We start from the raw sequence: 22,083 nt of genomic DNA on the forward strand, positions 1-22,083 counted from the left end.
TGTAATTAATGTTCAATGTGTCTCTGAAAGGGGCAGGAGGGAAATGAACAGCACAATCATAATAAATAGGGAAGGCAAATGAGACCTCCTAGAGTGCCAGTTGACTGGCAGATGTGGTACTGAGTGACAATGCAAGGGCAAAACTTACAAGTGCTTCTACACCAATCTGGAATCCTAAGAAGAAAATGGGGAAATGAGTGCTTGGAATCAAATGACAATACTGATTTAAGTATCTGAGGGACCTTGTGCAACTTTGTAGGTGATGCTGGTGCTAACTTTCAGGGGATGACAGAGTGAGATGCATAGGTACAATATCTGAAGGTTAACATAAAATGTTGCAGCGTAAAATATTATGTGAAATGAGAAAAATACTTGCTGATGGAAATCCTATACTCCAACTTTGAAAATGTTGTACTGTTCATGTACTGTGGGATGATAGTGATTAGGACATATCAAATCAGATTAGAGAAACTGCAGTTTTAGCACAGGTACTGATAGCAGACAATTTAAACTACCTGCATATTGACTTGATCAATGCCTCATCAGGACAAAATACAAAGATTAAATTACTAAGTGCAATAGATTATTGCTTCCTGGACATCTTGAGTCCACAAGAAAAGGTGCTGTTCTGTATCTTGAGGCATAGGACTTGGATTCGAGAAGAGTAAATGGAAAACTTGCCCTGTAGTGGTGAGCGTAAAGTGTTTTGGTTCAACATTGCCATCAGTTCTCTCTAGACAGAGATCTACATAAAAAAGGATGAAATTAAAATGAAAACAACATAACAAGAGAAAGCAGTATTTTGAAAAGGACGGTATCTACAGTCTAGAAGTTGTTCAAAAGTGATAATAAAAGCTAATAAAGCAATTGTGTATATTGGAGAATATGAAGGAGTTACGGCGCAGAAAGTGGCTTTGTGCTACCCTACAATAACATATCCTGCTGTAAGTAATGCTGGGCTTGTGGACCACAGGCTGATGCAACAAGGCACCTCTTACCCCGTTTCCCACCAACCCTCTGGATATGACTGTCCCAGGAAATTAAACAACACCTGGGTCCCGAGACTAAAATATCCACATTCTCAAGCTACTGGCTACTGAGGTCAAGCACGGGCCAAGGTTGTTCTCAGTGAGCAAGTTGTACACGGCCAGTTTTCCCTGGGAAGCTGGAAGCATTTAGCTGGATGGATTGGAGCTGTGCCCTGCCTGATGGATAAGCTGGTACATTTTATGTAACACTATGGACAGAGTCACAGAGACTATGTTGCAAAGGAAGCTAATCCCATCTGGAGGGACGTGATGCTTATTTACAGAGCTGCAACACGTATAGCAGAATAGATGGATCAGTATATACATCAGAGAGCACATATCTGCCAGATCATCCTGCCTAACAAAAATGTTGTAAAAAAGCAGCAAAAATTGAAGCCTGAACTACTACTAAAAAAACCCTACCAAAAAGCTATAGACACATTAACAACAATAACATCATCATCATTATTATTATTATTATTACTACTATTATTATTACTATTACTATTATTATTACTACCTCTTCTATTGCCCCGAGAGGGACAAAAGAATGACACTCACACAAATGGATTAGAAAGTGATGGAAAGTTTAAATGAAAAAGCAATTGGTGTTTTAGAGAAATTGCAAAGTATAGTGGCAAAGATATCCCAAAGCATACAGAGTCCCTTACATTACATCCAAAGGCATTTCCCTTGTCCCCACCTGAGGGTATACCCAAAACCCCCATGTCTCTTTCTTCCCACCCCACTAGGGTAGTCTCATGCTGGCTAGGTCTGAGGCTGCCCCCACCTTTACCTTCTGACATTAGGCCTAGACAGGCTTAAGAGGCCTTGAGATACTCCCCCACCATTACCCAATAGGGAGCATCTCCCACGGGAGCAGAGAGGGAAGAAAGAGGAAGAGAATGACTTTGCAGATGGATTCATAGGGGACAGAATTTATGGGTAGAAATAGGCTGTTTCCTGTGTCCACCTGGCTGGGTTGGACACTTGGGACGCTGGAAGTGTAACTTATGTGGCAGTAACAGGAGGCATCCAGCCTAAAACTCCACATAACGTTAAATCACTGGATACTTCATTAAAATACTGACTCTAGCAACTTTTGTTTGCTTTTCCAGTTATTCACAAAATGAAGGAGGAATGGGGAAATGTGTTGCTAATTAAAAATCAAAACTGGATAACGGATAATGTGGAGGCGATACATTTACAGAGACTTCAGAAGAAAAAGAAGATAACTAAAATTCCTTTCTTGCCATCCTGAATCTACCTTTTTCTGGAGACCTGGCTTCTTCAGATTTCACCAAGAGTTAGATCATTTCCAGCACCATCTTTAATAAACAAACTGTTTGGTTCACAGTGTTTCTATACTTGCAAATGCAAAAACATCCGTGAAAATAACACAAAGTGAAAGCTAAATCATGCGTTAAAATTTAATGTTCTCTATATAGCTAAATTTCAAATATTGCAGACAATCCAGTGCATCACTACATCCCTTTTCAACAATGTATTTGACCTGTATGATTTCTTGAAAGTCTAATTAGTACTTGAGGTGAAAGAAATGTTTCACATTGGTGAAAGCATGCAAAGGATATTGTGGCAACTAAAGTCATAATCAGCCATGCATTTAGGAACTAGACAGAGATCAAGGGCAGCCCAACTTTTCTTCTGCAGAAATTCATCCTCTACTCCAGTGACTCCAAAGTATTCTGAAAAAAATACATGGCTAATGTTACAATTGCAGTTGTAGAATTTTGGCAAAAGGAGTTAATGCTTATTTCCTATGCTCCAATGTAGATAAAAATAAATAAATCAGGAAGCTGCCTTTGCTATTCTATTTTGAACATGAGATACCTACAAGGCATTCAGAATGCAAGTGTCCTGAAAAGAAACAAAAACCCACAGCTAGGCTCTAAGGCTTGCTGTGCAATTTGAGAGAATGATTAACTATTAGAATTGTGGCTCTGGGGATCTGGCCCATGTGAAACACTGAACATGGAGATATTTCTCTCTGCAACTCCTGACACACTGGTTCTGATAGCTGGAGATATCCCTCACATAGTGCCAAGTGTCATGGATTGAGTTGAACCTGCTGCTGTTATTCATATCATGCTGCAGTCATACCACCTTCATAAAATGAAAGCAAAGTATTATGGGGCTTGAAGTTCAGATTGTAACATGAAAGCTTTCTTGTTCTGGTTGCTGCTTCTGGGTTCCAGGTTTTTGGGTGTTGTCTCTTCTGCTGGGATGGTGGAGGGACAAGGAGGATTGTGGGAGTAGTTTTCTGGCTTGAGCTTTTGCCTGTCTTGTTTCTACTTGCTGCTTTTTTGGTCCATGCTTTTTCTGCAAATAGGCTAAGGTAATTATGCATTTCATACTATGCTTATCTGATTTTGCTCAGTAAATCTATTCTTATCTCACTTTTTTTTTGGGGGGGTCTCAATCCTGAGTTTTTATGTGTTTTACTTTTCCTTTACTTTTCTGTTGGGAAAACAGCCAGGTTAACACACTGGTTCAGTTTGGCCCGTTTCGTTCTGATTTAAACCACTACACCAAGTTCCTGAGAGTCCTTCCAAGAGCATGGGCACTAACAGCTGCTCCTCCAAAGAACTCAGAAGACTTTAATGTAAGTGTTGTATCCTGAGGCAATGAAAGGGATATTGGGGCCTTTGTCTAAGAGGTTGGAATGAAAACAAAGGAAGAAAGAGCACTAAATTAAAATGTTTCCTCAGCTTGGAAATAGTAAGGTTTACCTTTTGGGTAGCAAAAGCAAGTCCATAATCAACTCAGCCAGTAAATCCAGAAAGCCATTCAGCATACCCTAAAGTAAGCAGCCATCACACCAGCTGAACTGAGTGGGTCTTTGCATACACACAGACAGCTACTGCCATCCAAAAATGTGTTTAGATATCTAGGATGTCCTTGCAGGATGTGCTGTTCCTGAGGAACAGAGACTGTAGCAAAAAGCAAGCTTGTATGCAATCGCACTAGATACCAGATGTGAGTGAACAATTGATTAGGGCTCTAGATGCCTACATCAAATATGTGAATAGAGCTGTAGGTATCTCTGCTTCTGAGGTGGAATGATGACAGACAGACATTTCCAGACATTTCCAGTTCAACATGCACTAATGACCATACTGTCTTAAGGTAAGTTTATCTCTGATAGAATCTATTTCTCTGCAGACAACATGGTTTTGCATCATAAGCCTATGCTTCTTTCCAAACTAAAGATGAGACAGCTGTCATGGAGATAATTTTAATTTTCAAATTGTAGTTACAAGGAAAATTCTATTCCACAGTGTAAACAAAGCACTGAGGTCTTAATTAGTCACAGTGGTTATGCGCCAGTTCCTGAAATAAGTAAAGGCACATGCCTGCTAATTTCACCATTTTCTTGCAATTTAGCTAGCCCAGTACCTGTACAAATAATTCTGAAGTTCAATTCAGTTTGGATGCTCAGTAAAGTTTGAACTCTTTTCTCCTTATTTAATTTTGATTTCTGTTAGAGTTAATTTAAGGAGTAGCAGACAAAAATCTTGGAGAACTGCAGCATCTGAAGTTATACTCCTTGAACATGTAGATATCATTTGTTTGAGACAGGGCAATAATGTGCAGTGAATCAACATGAGGAGAAATTTCTTCACAGGGAGGGTGATGGAGCACTAGAACAGGCTACCCAGGGAGGTTGTGGAGTTTCTTTCTCTGGAGACTTTCAAAACCCTCCTGTGCAGACTACCCTAGATGATTCTGCTTTTGGCAGGGGGGTTGGACTCAATGATCTCTTCCAACCTCTAATGTTCTGTGAGCCTGTGATTTCTGCCCCCGCCTTATTTAACACTCTGTATTCATCCTTCTACTTCCCCAAAGATAATCTAATAATTAGGTCCTACCTATCTTTCTCTCTTTGTGAGAGGTAAGTATGCAAGCATTCCTCTGTGAAAATTCACAGTGTGTTAACCTTTCAATTTCATAATATATATACATATGCTTTTGAAATTTGTTTTGAGTTTGACTCTGTATAAAAGAAACATTCAGAAAAAGTTAAAAACTTCACCTGAAGTGTGAACAATTCTTTCTGGCAGCTTTTTTGTTTGGTTGGTTTGGTTTTTTTAGCAAAGCTTGTCTTACATTGGTATTTTGAAAGCTTTTGAAAAGCATATTTCTTATTCAGAAGAACACTGAAACACTTTCAGAATGTTATTATGACATCAAAACATTTGAAACCTTTATTCTGTATACCATAATATACAAAGGACATAACAATGTACACTAATTTGCTGCAGTCTGATTATACCACTGGTCATATCTGTGGGGACTCAGAGTTAATACCATCCTACCAGACTGGAGAGTACCATGGCATATTTTTGCCCTTACACCAAAAGCAATAGGTTGAATGTGTGAATACCAATAAATACTCCCTCAGAACCTAAAATCAGGTTTTCATATCTGGGTGGGGAAAATTTTGGTCTGTCTCTGGGGTGACAGCGAAGAGGTCATACCAAGCAGCTGTAGTATGGGCATCCTAAAAGACTATTGCTGCAGGTGCCTGTTCTGGGGTCACCTCAGTCTGACATGCAAGATCTTGGCCTTCCTGACACATCTGAAGGTGCAGTGGATGCCCTGGTTCCTGGCTGCTGCAGAGATGGACACACAGATGGAACCGTTCTGGGAAGACCAAACTATTTTCATGCACCCTACCGAGCAGTCAGTAGGTGGCAACACCTTTCCGTGGTTATCACCTTGCACTGGTTTATAATCACAGTATAGATGACAAAAGTATTACAGCCCATTAAAAATCTCCAAGCAGCCCCCAGCTGTTTTGCTTTCATGTTGCAGTTTCCGTAGGTGTTTCCTAGTATGAACAATTCTGATGTGATAAGCTGTAACCAATGCACGAGCCTCTGGAGCCATCATAATGCATCATGGCAATAGGACTGCAGTGCTCAGGTACTGTATTATTAAATTTTTGATGAAAATTATGTTTTGCACAGCAGGTGCTATTCTAAATGAAATAATTCAGTCGATTTAATTTTTCCCAAGATCCCTAAAGGCAAAAGTGCACATTATTGACTAATGATGTAAAACATTTCAGTTAAACTCACCCCCAGATCCCCAGTCCCACATACACAAACAGAATCTGTTTTTCTCTTGGTCAACACAAAAAGCACCTGGCCTTTATTTGATTGATTCCTGGTGTGTAAATTAAAGGGAAGCAAGCTGCATATGTCTTTTCAGATTTTTAAGATTATATTGACTGTAAGATGAAAGCATATCTGGAGCTTGCTGCCAAGTGAAAAGAATAGTTCTGAAATTGTATGAGTCTAAAAAGAAATCACAAAACAATCTTCATGATAAGATACAGGATGTTATCATTAAAATAGTGTTCATTCAGAAAACCCACAAAACATTAACACTGCTGCTACTTAAAATGCTCATGTTAGTTTGAACTGGCTCTCTTCCTTAGCAAGAAAGAAACGTAGTAAAGCACATGTATAAAACCAACAGGATGCCTTGCTGTAGCCTCCTTCCTTTGGAGGTTGGGTACCAGTTTTGCTGATCAGGCCAAAGAGTCCTAGCTTTGTTGCTGATGACTGTCACCATGAGAAAGTGGGATCTACCACATTTTCAGTGTGTGAGAAATAAAAATTGTGGCGAAATTTTCATATGGCAATTTTATGTGAACTCGTATCAGAGTTCAGAAAAAAGAAAGTTATTTCCAAAACCACTCCTTAAATTTTCTGTTCCTATCTGACTTCACTGTCCGGTATATGTAAGTGCAGGCACACATGCATATAATCAGTTTAGTTGCACTGTATTTCCTGACAGTATGGGTTAGCTACTATCCCTCTGATATGCAAAAGGTAACTGGATGAAGTACAAGGGTTTACCAGACTAGCTGACTAAACAGTTCCTTCTGCATTTAATCTCTATGGATCCCAGCTAGGTTAAGGACACATTTACATTTAGATACAAATTTCAGCTGCAAACAGACATGAACTGTTTTCATTTGGGCTAACAGAAATATTCAGAAGTGCAACACAGAGAAGCTAAAAATTACAGTGGTGTTGTGACTGAGGGAGTAAGCCTTGCAAATAGGCAGCTGTGCTGCTTCAGATACAAGATAATAAATCCACATAGATGCCAGGCTGTACAGTGATTTCTGCTACTTTGAGATCTCAACACATCATTTGGGACTGTGATGTAGACAGCCACCTAAGACAACAGATCCTCAAGCAGTTCCTGCCTTCTTAATTACTGTGGGATGTAGCTAATACTGAATGTGAAAAGGTAGTTTTAAGGAACTAACTGAAAGAGTAGTTCTCCGGGCAAATATTCTAAGGAAAAAGGATGGAAAAGTTACACAACTAGACAGATCAGGGGAAATTATGTTGAGATTGCTGTTCTTAGGAGGTATTTTACCTCAGCTAAGTGCATCTGTAGTCTGGGATCAGAGGGTGGTTGACATACCTATGAAACCCCTGAGCCCTGATTTCTGGATTCAATGAGCAAGCACAACCAGGTCAGTTCACATTCTCCATGAAATCAGTAAACTTTGGTTAATTTATATTTGTTCCCACCCATAGAGCCTTGTCCTCTGTTTGGAAGCATAATTCCTTGATTAGAAAAGTTTGGTCCTTGACTTCTGGAGTGTTGAACAGCACTAATGTTTGTTGTATTAAATTTCACATATGAAAGGAGGCCCTGGCGTTGTGAGGAATGAGTAAGTGTACAGCTAGTCAGAACAATTGTGTAGTGCTGAAGGAAATATTTGCTGCTTGTTTGTACATATATCTAGCTGGAGAGTCCTTATCAAAAACTACTGAATGTGGAAAGGTTAGAGGATTTTTTGGGGGGGTTATCTCACATGGTTTCTTCATATAGCCTTAGGTTGTTTAATTCACGTCCATAAAGGACAAGTAAGCTATGGAAGGAAAAGATTACAGTGCCCCTGCTAGTTCTAAACAGTGTATATTTGATTTTGATTCATCCCTCTTACTTTTATTTGAGGTGGAAATCTCATCCAAAGGCTGCTGAATCTCTCTGTATTCCAGATGTCGCCATATCAGCCTAACTTGCAGTTCTCATATCTCCTTTCTCCTATCTGTCAAGTTTATGAAAAATTAGAGCCCTCATACAATCAAAATGTCATCCTCCTCGCCTTCCCAGGCGAGCCTGGCTTTTGATTATGTGTATGCAGTCATGTGTAAACCTCATATTGGACTTTATCAACAAGACTGCGTAAGGACTGTGGAATCTGCTGCATGACATTATTATATCAGCTTTTTATTGAAGAACTTTATGTGCTACAAAAATATTGCCTTCCTCCCCCCCCCTTCTTTTTTTTCCTTTTCTTTCTAAATTACATGGTGTGATTTTTGACTGTGACTTATGTGACTTACAGGCCTGAATCCACCCTGAAGCAATTGTGATCAAGAATTATTAATACCTGATAGTCTTTGGTACTGATTCCAAATAATCAAATGGATTGTGTTTGTATTTCAGTAGAAGAAGATATTTAGTTGAATCAACTGACTTATAAGCTCACTTCTTGTTGTTCAGTTCAGAACAGTACTGATGGAATTGAGGTAACTCTTTAAATATCTTTTATTTCCTTTAAGCACCAGGACAACAAATGTATGAATGTTTTCACAGTACATGTCATCTTCCAGCTACATCCTGTGAAATAGTTGCAAAGACCTTACAGCAGACTAAGAGTTGAAGAAAAAAGACCAAACATCACAACAGGAAAGTACACAGTGAAGGAAGAGTGGAGGGATGGCACAGTGGGGTTGTATTTTAACATAAAAATCACTGAAAACCCGAGGAAGTGAATCTAGTCCCAGATACAGAAAGAACAGCAACAGCAGGAGAAGTATAAAATAAAATATATAGTTTCCTACTGTGCAACTAATGGAATTCACTGGCACAAGCTACCACAGAAGCCAAGACTGGTAGCAGTGACTGGCCATGCAAGATCAGATTTCTAAATGTTCTGGTATCTTTGTTTTTTCATGAGTGATGTGAAAGTGATAAAAACCAGCTGGACTTGATTAGCTGGGGGGATTCTCCAACAGTGAAGATTCTCACATAAATCACAGATTTGAGTTCTGATGAATAGGAGCTTGGCTTGGAGGATTTAGAGGTCTTGGAATCTATAATCAAAACTATATTAACCTGGCAAACTCAATGTGACAGAGACTCTCTTCCTCGTATAGCAAACAATGTCAATAATATGATTGATAAGGCATTTTGGTGTTCATATTTCCCAGCTGAGTATAGCAATTTCATACCTGCATGTTGAAATTTTAAAATTAGGGAATTCCTCAACTTTTCACTTTTAAGAAGAGAAGTTAATGGCAAATTGCTTCAATACAAAGTAGAATGAAAAACTCCAGCTGGAACTAAAAAAATTACATTTATATTGTTGGAAACTTACACCAGTGCAAAGTCTTATGAGTTGAATTTACCAAGTTCTAGGACCACAGACCAGATTCTAAAAAATAAATCTTTATTTAACAGTAAAAAAATCTGTGTCACTTAATACAGTGTAACATTGCACACTAAGGAAATAGAAAATACTACCTGCATGTGGTTTTTCCATCAACACTACTGTGATAAGAACAGGTTTTGCTCTCCTCTGACTCACTGTTTCCTTTCAACTATTCCAAGTCAATCCATATCTTATCATTTTAGAAAACATTCTGGTTTTAGTTTTTCCTATGGTATCCATTACCATACCATTTAAATGCTGACCTTCCAATCTGCCCACTTTTAAGAAAGCCTTTGAGTAAAAGGGCAGTTCTGTAACCTCATCTTGTCAATTTGTCTATTTAAACCAGCTAGTCTTGATAGGTATACAATATTCTTTCCAAGTCAGTAACTCAAATTCTTATGGCTCCAAGCCCATTTCACAACATTTTAGTTTTGAGTGTAGCCTATTGAGTGTAGCCTACCAAATGATACATGACACAGGGGCAGGATATTCTTTCCTTTGTATTTAAATTGTTCACCATGTCATTTTTTTATCAGAGTCATTTGACTATAGTTTCAGTGCCTTTTACACTACGAGTTCAAGGCACTGTCTGACTCTTAAGAACTGGCACTTCCATCAAGGAGGTATGATTTGCTACACAGTCAGCATTCTTAACTGTAGAATAATTAAGGCTGGAAAGGACCTTTAAGATCATCAACTCCAACTATAAGCCAACTACCATGACTATTAAACCATGACCTGAAGCACCACATCTACCTCCAGGGATGGCCACTTCATCACCTCCCCGGGCAGGCTGTTCCAAACCCTCACCACTTTCTCTTAAAGAAGCTTTTCCTAATGTCCAATAACTGAAACTGGGATGGACTATATAAATCTAGACTTGGCATAAAACTATTTGCTTGAGATAATGGTAACAGTTTGATCTGGGTAGAGATACTTAATTTCCTTCAGAAACTATTTTCTCTAAATTGTTTTCTTTTTCATCCCTACTATTTAGCAACAAAAAAATCATTGTATTTATGGTCTTGATTGTAGACTTGACCAGCAATACAAGGGAGAGTACAAGAGCAAGGCACTATGGAAAAGCTAAAAGATAAGTTCAACAGTTACTTCCAGCCTTCCATAAAGAACAATATTCTGTCCTTTATACTTAGTATTTCAGTGTCTTGAGATTATTTATGTCATATATTTGTATGGAAGATAAACAGTGTACATGGATCCCTAGCCTGCAGAATTAGGCCATCAGATCATAACCAAACTGATCATGACCCAGACCTGAGTAAAAATGCTATTTATCTACCTTTACTTTGTGAAATAACATCTTTGACTAGACTGTGACTGCAGCAGTGATTCAGGTGGTAACGTCTCATCAGCAAGTCTAGATACATTGCCCTGAAAGGTGAGCATGCTCAGTGCAGTGTTTTCAATAATGACAAGATAGCAGATCATTGTAGTCACTTATTCTAACAGCTTAAGCTCATGACTAAAGGGTGTTTTTTTTGTTTGCTTGTTTTGAAATCAGCAATATTTGTCATAAGCCATTCCAGAGTTAAAAAACAATGATTCTTTATGATGGACTTCATGGTGGACCATCCATCTACAAGTACCTGAAGGGAGGTTGTAGACAGGTGGGGGCTGGTCTCTTCTGCCAGGCAACCAGCACCAGAACAAGAGGACACAGTCTCAAGCTACGCCAGGGGAGGTTTAGGCTGGAGGTTAGGAAGAAATTCTTCACAGAGAGAGTGATTACCCATTGGAATGTGCTGCCTGGGGAGGTGGTGGAGTCACCATCATTGGAGGTGTTTAGAAGGAGACTTGATAGGGTGCTTGGTTTAGTTGATTAGGTGGTGTTGGATGATGGGTTGGACATGATGATCTTGAAGGTCTCTTCCAACCTGGTCTGGTCTATTCTATTCTATTCCATTCCATTCCATTCCATTCCATTCCATTCCATTCCATTCCATTCCATTCCATTCCATTCCATTCCATTCCATTCCTATTCTGCAAGCAGCGCTGATCACAAACTGAAATTCCAAGGACCAACTTTCTGAAACTCTCTTAATGGTAATTTAAGTTAATAGAGGTTCTCTGAGCGTCTACCAAAGGAGTCAGAATTGTCTCAAGACTTTTTTGCCATGTAGTTTGCAAGACAAAATTTATTTTTAGCTCAGTGGGAGAACAGCTTCTTCTAAACTAAGCAAATCCAGAACTGAGAGGAGACCAGCTTATTCCAGGAAAGGATAAGAGGTGGTAGTAACAGCTGAAATGTTCCTTTGCTCTTACGTTCTCATTCTCTGAGATGAGGAAGGAGCACAGAGGTAGGCTCAAACCATCACAGCAAAACAAATTAATTAAATGACTGGATCTATGTGATTCTAACCATGAACACCCTCAACATTGTTTTATTTACTTTTTGAGTGCTTTGTTCTCATTTATAGTTTACAATAATCACTTGCATCTAACACTGAACTACCACCCCATTATGTTTAAGACAGCAAATTACAGTGGTGTAACAGATTATATGACATGGCAACTCTTGACCTTTAAACAGCAGCCACTTTAAGAGTTCATTGTTTGAAAATAAATTTGAGTGAATGATGAGATGGAGAAGAAACAAAATGAAGCAATTTAGTCAAAGTCTTTCTATGAGGTTTTTGGTGGTTTTTTGTTGTTTGCTTTAGAGTCTATTGTTTTGCCACTATTTGTTGCCATCCAGGCCACTGAAGTACTTTTTCTTAAGGATTATTAATTGCTGAAAATAATTATGCAGACCTGCAACTTCTATGAAATCCTTTGATGTGTACTGTAGGAGTACATTCTATTATAAATGTGTTCACATAATATTCATTGATACTGAAAGGAGTTAGCAGCACTCACTGAGTGGAAAAAAGATGACATAGTTGCTGAATATGTTGCTTATAATGTTTTTCAAATGCATGGAATTTCATTAAAATGTTCATTTAAGGGAAGAGTTAAGAATACAGAAGAGATGTTAGTATTTTTATTCAAAGTAAGTTTTTCATTTATCTGGTGCAGATTCCTTCTCTGGCCATACTGAATATACTACCACAGATGATGTTTCAAAACAATGCAAAGTCACAAGCTACTCATTTGCTACTCATTTATGCACTCCACATAAATCTGTGGATGTTGTAGCACTTCTGGGTTTTATGAATAACATAGGTTTTGTTTCCTAATGTGGACATAGATAGTCATAGTGGTCTGAAGAGTGATGACTTCACTCATAATAATGATAAACAGATTGAGGACTTGATGGATGAACCTCACCTAAGGAAGGTTAACGATGGTGCTCCCAAAAGATTTGATTTGGTAGCGATAAATTGCAGATGACCTGCAAAGATAAAGTACAGATCCCATTAACTTTACCAGAGTCTTCCTCCCAAAAGAAGAACTAGATCAAAGGGTGCATTGGATTCTTTCTTACTCCCAGAATAACAATGTTTTGTGTACTGTCCAGTGGCATTCCCTTCTGATGCAGTTGATTACCTTCTCCTTAGAGTAAACTAGAAGGACAGCTATCTATTATATAGTGGTTAAATCTCTAACAGTCAAGATTAACTTTTAATGGCAGAGCTAAACAGAAAATGCCCTGAATATATATACTGACAGAGATTTGGGGTTAAGATGCAGTGTACTGCTGGGCTCCTTGGAGCAGTGGTGCTTTTGCTCTACTAGTAAAGTAATAACTTCTGTAAAGGGCTATACTAAAGGGGAGAATCCCACTGGGTTCTCCCTGGCTGCACGTTACCAAGCAGACTGATGCTGGAGGCCACATGATCAACAGAAAGAAGAGGACTGGAGAAGCAATACCACTGCCTTTGTTTTGGGACCTTTCTGTAGGAAGATGATAGAGAAAAAAGAAAAAAATCAACATATTGCTGTCAAATTGCTCATGGCTGTAAACTGGTTTTTGTATTCCAAGTACCATTTTAAACATAGCCTTTGATGGCAGTTATTATTTGCTACTACTTTGGGGGAAAAAATACCAAATAAATTGATGATTTTAAATCCATTTTCCAGGACAGAATGTCCATGCTGTGAAAAACAATAAATCTTCTAGTGCAATTTGGCAACGTTCTTGAGAAATCAAAGATCTTACAGGCCCATAAGACTGAATGGCCCTTTTAACCTAATCCTCTCACTGTATATTGAATTAATGGGTAGATCGGGAAGTGTGAGGAAGCTTGCATTATCTGTATCCCTATTGGGATTGGTTTTCAGTTACTGCAGCTGTCAGTATGACCTTTTTGTGGAATTAAATTAGCTTAAACCCCCTGTTTTTCAAAGTCTAGCTTTCCTTCACGCAGTATTTGCATGAACACAGAGGTGATTTTTGCATATTACTTTTTAAGTTAATTTTTAACACAATTAATTTTAACAAAAGGTAGAGGAATAGGTCAGAACACAGAAAGGACACGTTAAAGAATATTAAATAACTTAGACATAGCCAAGTTGTCAGGATCTGATGAAATTAACTAAGCCAGAACTGTCTTTGAACCATTAGTAATTATGCTCAAGAACTCAAGGAGGACAACCAGACTCCTACAAGAGTGCAGAAGGGCAAATACAGCAATATATTATAAAAAGAAAAAAAAAAAAAAAAAAAGAGGGGGAAAAAGAAAACAGAAAGGCAAAAAAGTTGAGCTATAGCAGGCCAGCCTAACTCTGGTACCTGCAAAGATATGATAATACATTTTTGAATAATCACTTTATGAAAGCCCGGAGATGGCAGACCTGGTGTTTTTTAAGGACAGATGTACTCAAACACCTTTACAATCACTGTGGAGAAGGACAGCTGTGAAGCATAAAATGGAGACACATGATGTTAGCAAAATTTTTGACATGGTGAAAACATCCTAATGCTCAAAGGAAGAAAATGTAGTTGAGGAGAAATTAGAAAGACATGGTTATGTTAATGGTTTGTTACCGAAATAAGAGACAATCTCACTGTTCCAATGTGATGCTCTCTAGTATTTTTGTATATGATCAAGGTCAGCAAAGTAGGAAATGTATTTGTGGATCACAAATAATTGTATATATATTGTATATATATAGATAAAATTTTTCTGAAGTGGGAAATTCTAAGAATGGAAATGAAATTTGAGATAGTTCTAGCAAAACCAAACAAATAAAAACACACATACACAAGAGGACACAGTCTCAGGCTGCGCCAGGGGAGGTTCAGGCTAGATGTTAGGAAAAAGTTCTATACAGAAAGAGTGATTGCACATTGGAATGGGCTGCCTGGGGAGGTGGTGGAGTCGCCATCACTGTAGGTTTTCAGGAGAAGACTTGATGGGGTGCTTGGTGCCGTGGGTTAGTTGTTTGGCTGGTGTTGGATTGGTTGATGGGTTGGACACAATGATCTTGAAGGTCTCTTCCAACCTGGTTTATTCTATGTATTCTATGTATTCTTCTATGTATTCTATGAAACACACACCCCCCAAAACCCAAACCAAAACAATCCCCAACCCCCCCAAATAACATTCAAATTGTATCAAAAGAAATTACAGTATCACAGTATCACAGTATAACCAAGGTTGGAAGAGACCCCAAGGATCATCAAGTCCAACCTGTCCCAACAGACCTCACAACTAGACCATGGCACCAAGTGCCATGTCCAATCTCCCCTTGAACACCTCCAGGGACGGTGACTCCACCACCTCCCTGGGCAGCCCATTCCATTAGCTGGAGGCCAGACTGAAGTGGAGCAGTCAATGGACACCTCTCTGCTGCAAAATGACAAAATTACCCTATAGAATATGTGCAGTGCAATGAAATACATAAACAGTTGATATTATGACTGTGTTGTAAAACAGAGGTAAACTTCATGTAAGTATGTAGTAACCAAAGAGAAGTATATCACAGTATCACAGTATAACTAAGGTTGGAAGAGACCCCAAGGATCATCAAGTCCAACCTGTCTTGACAGACCTCACGACTAGACCATGGCACCAAGTGCCACGTCCAATCTCCCCTTGAACACCTAAATATAATACATGGGAGGCACCTTATACATCTTATATAATACATGGGAGGCAACTTATACATCTCCCTTAATGTGTATTCAGCCTATTTTCTGTTTTGTTTTGGACATTATATTTTTAAGAGAAAAATCTCACTACACCAGAAACTCTTAAAAAAGCCCAAAATATCAGAAATTAGTAAAGATTCGGAATACATGGTCTCTGAGAAATGGTAGAAAGAAAAAATTCTATCTTCTGTAAAGAGGAGAAAGATGGCTTCAGCTACACTGAAAGGGATCATAAAAACAGCAGTGGCTTGTTGCTGTATGTAAGTAATCTCCCAAGCACTGGATTTTATGCAGAAAGTAGAAATCCTTATAGATAGTTCTTGAAAACAGGGTAGTTGTGGTTTGGATTCTACTGAAGACATATACTCTTTAAATATGCTATTCTGTGCTATTTTATTAGATGAGGTCCATACTGTTATTACACAGCTTTGGGTCTACTCAAACCCCACATTTCTATACTCAAAATACTGTGGATAAGCAATATTTTCTGTGAGTTTTATAGCTTATGGCATATAACTAATATGAAGTAGCTTGTCATTCAGAAAGTTTACTGACATTATAGAGTAGAATAGAATAGAGTAGAACAGAATAGAGTAGAATAGAATAGAATAGAATAGAATAGAATAGAATAGAATAGAATAGAATAGAATAGAATAAAGAAAGTTGGATAAGACCTTCGAGATCATCAAGTCCAACCTATCACCCAACACCATCTAATCAACTAAACCATGGCACCAAGTGCCTCATCCAGTCTCTTCTTAAACCTTCCAGTGATGGTGACTCCACCACCTCCCTGGGCAGCCCATTCCCATGGCCAATCACTCTGTGAAGAACTTCTTCCTAACATCCAGCCTAAACCTCCCCTGGCACAGCTTGAGACTGTGTCCTCTTTTTCTGTTGGTAGTTGCCTGGGAGAAGAGACCAAACCCCTACCTGGCTACAACCTCCCTTCAGGTAGTGGTAGAGAGCAATAAGGTCTCCTCTGAGCCTCCTCTTCTCCAGTTATACTGCTGTGTTTGTACAGTCAAACCCAATGTCTAATAAAGGGTAGTGAAGCTCAAATTGTAAATCGATGAGGCAAATCATTGCACTCTTAAAGCTCGGTACCCCTAGATTTAGATTACTGGTCCAAATGCAAGGATGACTCTCATGATAAATAATCCATAGTTTAAAAATATTAGAAATACTATTTTGGAAAGAAAACCAGCACAAAACATTATAGCTTCAATATCTTTCTTACATATATTGCCTTTACAGCTCCTTTGCAGCAGGAGAAATGACTAAACAAAACTACTAAAATATTTACAAGATATATATTTAGAGTTTAGGAACACATAACATTGATTTTCAAGAATCTTGAGTAACAAGTTTAGCTGAATCACTATACAGTAGAACAAAAGGTTTGTGTTTGTTATATACTGAGACGTCTGCATGGGTAAACACTATGTACTTTAGACAAAGCATTACAGGCCATATTGCTGATAGAAGGTCATTGGTGTGCATGAAGAGGCAACCTACTCTCTACTCATTTTAGCCAATGAAAAGGATGCAGTTTAGGTAGAGTCAGGATAATGTAACATATTTTTATGGGAAAACAAGACCTGTCTCCTGTTTATATGAAATAAAGAGCTAGCTCATTCTAGTGAGAACTGAAGTTCCTTATGGATTATGTCACACAAAGCGATAGGGAAAATTTAGCTCGATTAGTCAAAATATCTTCTGTGGTGTGGCACTTTTATTTTATTGGATAACAACATAGGATTGTGCTTTTACAATATTCTTAACTTCTAAGTAATTATCAATCTCAGCCCCTGTGTAGCAATGCAATTTTTATACTTCTTTACGTCTTTAAAGGTTAAGCAATGCAGGGCATTTTCAGGAAGCCACATAGAAATGCCTTTTATACCCTGTAACTCTTAGAAACAAATGTATCAGTAATGATTACTCTGTATGTCTGCACAAATTTATCCCATTTCAAATACAAATCCTCCATAGTTTCTGTTTCAATTCCTTTTTCGTTTAGACCTAGCAAATTCCTCCAGAAAAGGCATCTCAAGGTCACAATCCTCCAATGATATTTTTATCAAATCATTCCTTCATAAAGCTTGAAATATATAAAAGCATTATTGAAAAAAAAAATAAGAAGCAGCATCTCTTTTGACCATTACTGGGCTCCATAATGAAATTTTGAAAACTTGTCTCACTCCAACAAATTCATGCCAGAAGTGGAATTTCCTTTATTTAATTTCACTAGTTTCTCCTGAACAAAACAAGGAAGGAGACCTGGTGGAAGGTGAATGGACAGGCAACGCAAAATGCAAAACCCAGAAGGCTGAGGCTTAGAAAAAATAATAATTAAATCGTCAAATAGATAAATAAGTTTTGCATTGGAGGATTTAAAAAACCAACAACCTAGCGGCTTAAGCCCAAGCCCAAAGTGAGCAGCTCATAAAAGCATGAACACAGAGGCGTACGTGATATATAAAAAGTACAGTATTCAAGAGACATCAACACCAGATGTGTTTGTTTAATAGCTCAAGCAATTAAGATGTGAAACAGACTGTCTTTTAGTCTCCTTAATGTTGCTTCCATCCTCATGTTGCTCTCCCTTAAGTTGGTTCCCTGGAGTAAATGCCTCCAGCGAAGCTGACAGCTGGGTTTTTCTCAGTGTATTCTCTTTCCTCATCACCGAGCAGCTTATTGGAGCAGATTTCTGGTGCTTGGATCTGTCCATAATTAATCATAAAAAGGTGAAGTGTCCATCCATCTTGAGTTTTCAACAAATCTGGAGTTAACATTTTATGGATGCAAGTGCTCTTATTCTGAGTTAAGGAACAAAAGTTTGAGATTGAATTGTGAATAATTGTGAATATTTGTCTTTGTCCTCCTATCTTCCTATTGACATTGTTATTTCACTTATAATACACTATTGTTCTGCTCAGTGACATGTTTTCCTGGCACTGCTGCTGCTGTACTTTATACAATGCCACTCTCAAAAGTTTGCCTTTTGGTCTGATAGAATAGAATAGAATAGAATAGAATAGAATAGAATAGAATAGAATAGAATAGAATAGAATAGATCACGTTGGAAGAGACCTTCAGGATCATCGTGTCCAACCCATCAACCAATCCATCACAATTTCCTCCACATAAGACCATGAAAATCAATGTTTCATAACTTAATTTAAGGTTCAGACTAATTTGGGTTTGTAAATGGACATAATTAATCCAGCTCCAGAGAACTTAATACAAAGTGATTACACATCCTAGTTGTACACAAATAATCATCAGGCTTAAGTTTCAACTATGTTACTTGAACACAGTGGAGATGTAAAAGAAGAGAGCAATCAGAATTGCAGCAGAGGTTCCTGAAAGGAGGATGAGGTCAGCTATGTATTAGGGATTCAGTATCACTCTAATTAGTTTACATCTGAGAGCAAGTTACCATGGGTGATATAAGCTATTCCTTTCTCCAAACAAGTCAAGAAACACTGAAAAGCATGCTGCTCTGTGAAGACCTTTGCTGTTTGTAAGCAGGATGCCTCTGAGAACTTGGTAATCCCTCAGTCTTCCTCTTTGCCTAAACAGAATTTAGCCAGAATTTAGCCTTTAGCAAGAATATATTGACAGATGCTAAAGACCTTGATGTTCCTTTGCTTTCAGAAAGATGTGCAAGTCCTCTGGAGACACAATGTAATTTTAGTTGAACAGAGGCATGAGTTGATTAGAGCTGAGCTAAGAGCAAATCTTCACATTTCTTACTTTGTCTGCACTGTCATATAAAAGTTTGTTTTCATACTTCTTTATTCCTGATAAGCTCAGGATTTTTCTCCAGAATCTTATTTTGAAGACCATCTTGCCCTGCAACACGTTTCTCTGTCCTCTCATACCTTGTTTTCATGGATCGTGTACATGCATTTTGAAGTTTAAAACGGTCTACATGTTGCAATGGAAATGCTTACTTCTTGTAAATTAATTTCTTTTTGACATATCTGACAAACAGATTACATGGGTTTATTAACTAACTCTCTGTAATTCCACTGCATATTTGAGAAATTTGATGAATTCAGTGGAAGCAGACTCCCTTGAGTGTTTCCCCTTTATTTTGTAAGGCTACAGGAAAGACCAGCCTTGACATCTTGTTATTCTATAACCCTTCCCTTAACAGTTGCAAGAGCTGCTGATAGAGAGGTTATCTAACATGATTATCAAGGCACTAATATTTATTATCTTGGAAAACTTCAATAGCAACCTAGATGATGTTCCCATCTGCCTACTGAAATTTGCATCCTTCAGACAGTCTGATTCACACATTCATATACATCTTTATTTATCTGACTGCATGAACAGGACATGGAGCACAGTTTTCCCCACAGTTTCTTATAACAGTTACAACAAAATTATTAGTCAGCAGTGAAGACTTTCAAACAATGAAGGAAATGCTTCCATAAGTGAAAAGAGAGAGACCATGGACCTTGATGTCATGAAAAATCAAAAAAGAGCATCAAATTGATTACATTCAGACTGAAAACATCTTTCACTTATTTTTGATGCAGAAGTTCCTTGCAAATGCTGATGACATTTATTCATTGAAAGGCAGGCTATATGTCCATCCACTTCTTGTATTGTAGGATGGGGTCATTTGGATCATCTGAGTATCTCAGGCAGCCTCATTAATCATGACTTGAGGCATCTGTCTTGATTATTTCAGACTAATGCCTCAGCAATAAAAAGTGAGGCAATAAAGAACACAGAATGGCATTAAATTTCAGATATTTTTAATCTTATGTACATTTTTCAATGTTAAACAAATGCCCCAATACTGAACCAAACATTGTTAATTTCTCATGTTTTTTTAATCCTATCCTGAAATATATCACAATTTTTTTTCATTGTACACAACAGTATTAGTTAATTCTCTCTCTAGAGAAAAAGTCAGAAAGATATATGATTGATATTTTTTGTGTGCTTAACTTCTGCTTTTCTGTTAAGGGATTATGAACAACAAGACCCAGAAAGCAAGGGTAAATGGCAATATTGATAGAATAGAATAGAATAGAATAGAATAGAATAGAATAGAATAGAATAGAATAGAATAGAATAGAATAGAATAGAATAGAATAGACCAGACCGGACCAGGTTGGAAGAGACCTTCAAGATCATCATGTCCAACCCATCATCCAACACCTTCTAATCCAATAAACCATGCAACCAAGCACCCCATCAAGTCTCCTCCTAAACACCTCCAATGATGGTGACTCCACCACCTCCCCAGGCAGCACATTCCAATGGGCAATCACTCTCTCTGTGAAGAATTTCTTCCTAACATCCAGTCTGAACTTCCCCTGGCGCAGCTTGAGACTGTGTCGTCTTGTTCTGGTGCTGGTTGCCTGGGAAGTTGTGTGTCTGTATTTCATTCAAAGGAGATATTCCTGGTGACATCACTTTGGAATATGGACCACTATCTAGAAAATTTCAAAATGCAGTACACCTTTCCTTATATCCAGGAATTTCTTATCAGTTTGACAATAATGCAATATTAATATGGATTGACGGCACTTGCGCTCTGCAGTGCTGTTATGCCTTCAAAAAATATTTACACAAAAATTAAACTTCATTCAATCTTAGAGGAAGGAATATTTTATAGATCTGTGTGTGTATGCATGTCTAGGCAAAGCACAGAATGGATTTAAGTCTGTTTGTTTTCCCACAAATTAAAACCATAGCAAGCAAACTTGCACTGCTGGAATAAGTTTAGGTTGTAGGCTGATCAGGCTACAGGAAACTTCAGCTAGGAATATTGCACCTGTCAACTGCTTTTCAATTCAGGGAATTAATCAAGCTGGCTGTTCAGAGAGTTTTTGAGAATGTTCATTATTTCAGCTATTAATTTTTAAAAGCAGCAAATGTTGCAAGTCAACAGCATCCATAAAAATTGATTTGCTGTGCAATTTACCTCATGTTACCGGAAAGAAAGAGAAGGGCTTGTATGTCTGCTACTGCCCTTCTCAATTTTCTAAGGCATCCACTCTATGTCTGTGTACATTTTTTTAAAGAAGATTATTTGTCTGAAAGTAATAGAATCCTTTTTGTGTTGGTATTATACCAGGGTGGATGGGCAATATTTGACCACTTCCAGGAACTGCAGAATTTAACATTAAAGAGAATGAGAAACAAAAGCAGTTATATAAAGAAATAGTCACAGAACTGGTGAGGTTTCTTTGTTAAGAGTGTGTTAGGCCTCAATATAGTTCTCTAGGCTTCAGTCTCAGTGAAATCTATTACAGAATATTCTTTCAAAATGTGTATTTAGTGTATTTGCCCTGGGGTCTCATAAAGAGAAGTTTTATATCATTTAGGCAAACTTAGCTAGAGGGAAAATCTGTTAAACACCCCACTTAGGGAAGTCTTTTGCTACAGACTGTAAGTGTCCTGTTTGTGTTAGAGGTGGGAGATATCTCAAATTTTCAGATTTGGTCTTACCACACACACTAACTTACAGCATC

Source organism: Dryobates pubescens, chromosome 6 (assembly GCF_014839835.1).
Source record: "Dryobates pubescens isolate bDryPub1 chromosome 6, bDryPub1.pri, whole genome shotgun sequence".
Taxonomy (NCBI): domain Eukaryota; kingdom Metazoa; phylum Chordata; class Aves; order Piciformes; family Picidae; genus Dryobates; species Dryobates pubescens.